The 4,478-nt window shown below is 44.4% G+C and overlaps 1 long non-coding RNA gene across 1 annotated transcript; it reads left to right on the forward strand.

Moving 5' to 3' along the window:
* Nucleotides 1-541: 541 nt before the first annotated feature.
* Nucleotides 542-3,428, forward strand: LOC144752880 (uncharacterized). Its single transcript, XR_013594131.1, has 4 exons — nt 542-1,361; nt 1,402-2,004; nt 2,066-2,601; nt 3,029-3,428. It is a non-coding gene; the product is annotated as an uncharacterized LOC144752880 (long non-coding RNA).
* Nucleotides 3,429-4,478: the final 1,050 nt, after the last annotated feature.

The following is a 4,478-nucleotide window of genomic DNA, read 5'->3' on the forward strand; positions in this document are numbered from 1 at the left end:
TGAGAACTTGTCTAACATTAGCATGTTCAAAGGTGTCTGTATCAGATGTGCAGGTACACGCCACACAATTACCACATTTAAAATGGCCTTTTACCTCTGGTAGGCCCAAGCTGGTTTGAGTGTTCTGGTCCTCTGCCTGGTGTTGCCTCGTGTGAAGAATGTACGAGGTGATCCGTGACATTCTTGCCCCGTTTCAATGCAAACATAGGAGTTTCTATTGCAGGATCAATGTTCCTAAAGAGATTCCAATTTTTTGTGATCAATCTTGTTTGTGTGTGCCAAAAGTAGTCACACAAATCAGTCTTTCAAGGGGAGTTTTTTCTTTAGTGGTCAGTAAATCTCTCGAGCAAAACCAAGCGCGTTTTAGGGAATTTTTTACTATTCTGTTAGGATAACTCCTTGTTAACCGCATGCGTGCGGGCGGAATTCCGCTCGTACGCTGGTTTTTTTTTAAACCGCATGTTACGTGACGAGCTGGGCTCGTCATCAGCGTGCGAGGAGGCTACGCCATGACGAGCCCAGCTCGTCATCAGCGTAGAAGGGGTTAATAGTTTAGCTTTCAGTACTTGGGCTTCTTTCATGTAATTTTCCTTATCATTCTTTAGGTCTTGTAACGCTCTTCTCTCCTGTAAAGTGATGGTATAGGGTATAATGCATCCACTTGATTTATAGACGCCGTTTTTCCCGCACCGCTTAGGACCTACTCTGTTCCCGGTGGCTCATTTGATTGCTCCCTGTTTATTGGAGTATTTGTTGGATTTCAATATTTTGAGACTGGAAACCTGTATATTCAGATTATACGAAACGTTCCATCTAGTCATTGACAAATTTGTCAAACGTCCAAGAATTGGTAACCTAGCTATAGCCCTGAAGAAGTCTGTGGTCAAATACCACTATAGACGAAACACGTGTTGGCAGCTAGACTGTGTTGAGAAGATTCTATTTGAATAAAGGAAGAAAAGAAGAAATACACCACTTGTCGAGTGTTTACACATACTTTATTGTCTGTTTAAGCTCAGGATATACTTTGTCTTGGCAAATTTATTGATTTGGACTTTCTGTACAAACTACTAGAAATGAGCGTGACACAGGCTTCAAAAGATCCAATTTCCTTGTGGGAAAGCATTTTAAAATCGAATCAGTAAAGCTTTTTACTATAGACTTCTGTGGTGCTCTCTCATCCCCTATTTCAGACTTTGTTATATATGAAGTGACATATTGAGCAACAGCAATGGAACTGCATACACTGAGTACTACAAACTAAATATCAATGCTGGCATTCCACATGGACAGGATTACTGGATTGTAATCATTGATAAGTTTTGAAGCCTCACTTCTCTTCATGTAGATTTTTTTTATAGGTGATTTTCCAGTAACAGTGTTGTTCTGTGCCTGGGCTAGGCCCAAGTAGTGTAGCTGCTTATTTCTTACATTGTCTATTTTTCACAAAAAACATTTCTGTCGTGACCCTTGCACATATTTTCGTGCAAGACAATGGTGGATTAGTTTCTCTGAAACTACTTTGTTTACACATTAAGCTTCGCACAACATTATCACGATGCCTCAAACATCATCTACAAGGCCCTTCTGTTCAGTATGTACAAATGTGGTTTCTATCTTCATCCACGGGGCGTCAGGGCTATCTACATATCCATAACATCACTAATCTATACGCACATCACAACGCTGCTTTTTATTATAAATAAAGACCATCCCATATGATTAAAGATTAGTGGAGGGGGCGCTTCAGCTGACACCGAGGGAACCTGCATGCTGAGACTTCACTACGCAGAGATCTGACATTCCACGATACCTCGAAGCCCTTTCATCGATATCTAGTTGTACACCTCCTGCCCCTTTCATTCCATGACCCCTCGATGTCCTGGCATCCATATCTCGCAGACACCTCCTGCCCCTTTTCTTTCACGACCCGTCGAAGCCCTGGCATCGATATCTAGCTGAACAACTCCTGTCCCTTTCATTCCATGACCTCTCATAGCCCTGGCATCGATATTTAGCTGAACACCCCCGGCCCCTTTCATTCCACAACCTCTTGAAGCCCCAGGATCAATATCTATTGTAATCAGCGCAGGCCTCTTGAGGGTCTTCTGGACACTTGGGCTCTTTAAGCCCCGCGACTATCACTGAAAATGAAATGTATCTTTGGCAGTTCCGCCTCAGCCGGGCCATGTTATGATGTTTATAAAAGATGGGGGCGGGGGGGGGGGGAGTTGCAAATCACACCAAGATAACAAAAAATAGTGTCTGTATGAACTTTATTTGCCTCAAATACACCCACAGGTAGAGGAGAATTGATTCATTATAACACTCCCACATTGATGGGATCCTGCACTGGTCTCCGATATTTAATATCATCTACTCATGCACTCATCCAGACACTATCCAATCTTATCACGGTTGAATGGCTTTGACTCTGTCCGCTCAGTATATTCATGTCCAGCTCCCATTATATATATTTATATATATATACATATATATGTGTGTACTGTTAATCTACTGTGCACACAGAAGTACAGGTCCGACATTATCCACTCTGTACACATACCGACGATCCAGACACCACTTACCCCGCATGTAGCTGTGCAGTGCTGCAACTATCCTTTGTACACAGATGCTGAGCTCTAACGCTATCGATTGTACACAGATGCACAGCTCTATCGCTATTGATTGTACACAGATGCAGAGCTCTAACGCTATCCATTGTACACAGATGCACAGCTCTATCGCTATCGATTGTACACAGATGCAGAGCTCTAACGCTATCCATTGTACACAGATGCACAGCTCTAACGCTATCCATTGTACACAGATGCACAGCTCTAACGCTATCGATTGTACACAGATGTACAGCTCTGACACTATCCATTGTACACAGATGCACAGCTCTATCGCTATCGATTGTACACAGATGTACAGCTCTGACACTATCCATTGTACACAGATGCACAGCTCTATCGCTATCGATTGTACACAGATGCAGAGCTCTAACGCTATCCATTGTACACAGATGCACAGCTCTGACGCTATCCATTGTACACAGATGCACAGCTCTAACGCTATCCATTCCGTACACAGAGATATGATTCGGACATTGTACACTCTGCATGTAGGTGCACAATGCTGCGTCTTTACACTGAACACAAAGGTACAGCTCTGACACTATCCGCTCTGTACACTGTGGACACTGTGCACTCTACACATAGCTGTATAATCCAGTTTTTCCACTGCACACGGATTTACAGGTGTCAGATTATCCACCCTTCAGACATCTTAACACTAATGACTTATTTCTCAGTCTCCTCTGCTCAGTGCCCGCTTCAGTTTATAACTTGTTCCTGTAAATGATCAATGACGTTCCTTCTTTTTAAATCCAATCTTTAAATTCGGGGCAGAAACACTGGAATCCCGTGGCACAATGCGGCCCCCGGGGGAAGCGAAGGTCGCAGACCAGTCTTCCCCCGGGGTTTTCGCGCAATACGGAAGGACAAGGTGGAGGGTGGGACTACAGGGGTTAAGGGAAGGGGTGGGATGGGGAGGGCATATAAGGTGTCAGGAGAGGAAGATCCGGCCTCTTCCTGACACCTGAGCACCACTGGGAGGGTATTTTTAATTTTGTCCACCCGCCCACCCTGCAGGTTTTAGGGAAGACCCGGGGGTGTTTTGAGGGTTGGGGTGCCAGTTTAGGGTAGGTTGCAGAGCAGAGGCGATACGGTACTTTGGAGGGGTGGGGAGTCACATACGGGCAGATCCACCCCTCGGGTGGCGGTACACAGGTGACTGAGTGGGGCATGGGAGGCAATGAGCAATAAAGGCAAAGTCAACAGAGGATGCTTGGAGAGCAAGTGAAGGTGAGAATGGGGAAAGGAAGGAGGTTATCGAGTGAATGGTTGAAGAGTCAAACAGGTGAGATGGTTTTGGAAAGGCAGAATGGAGAATGCGTGGATATGGGATAGAAATGTATATTTCATGCATTGATGTACTGTTAATAAGTCTAAATGATTATGGAAATGTATATTTCATGCATTGATGTACTGTTAATAAGTCTAAATGATTGCAACCTTGTCCTAATAAATGGCCTTTTACGCTTCAAGTAACAGCGTGGAGTGTAGTTATTGCGCGAAAGCCATCAGCGTCGATTTGATCCCAGTCAGCTGAAGGACCTTTTAGGCACCAGCATTTGATATAAATACAAATAAACTCCACTTCCAAATTCAGTGTATATGAGAATAAAAATATTTGAAAAACGAAATGTCCCCTGTTCAAAGAACCTCAGAAGTTTTAATTGCAATCCCCCCATCCACCATTTTATATCCAAGGACTTAATAAGTAACAAGAAAACGGAAGCTCCTGTGGAAGCCGGAAGGAGGGACAAAGGGTAGAACCCTGGAGCAGCAACGAGCAGGCTGCTGCTCCCTCCCTCGGCGGGGCGGAGGCTGCTGCTCCCTCCCTCGGCGGGG

Source organism: Lissotriton helveticus, chromosome 5_1, assembly GCF_964261635.1.
Source record: "Lissotriton helveticus chromosome 5_1, aLisHel1.1, whole genome shotgun sequence".
In the NCBI taxonomy this organism is placed as follows: Eukaryota; Metazoa; Chordata; class Amphibia; order Caudata; family Salamandridae; genus Lissotriton; species Lissotriton helveticus.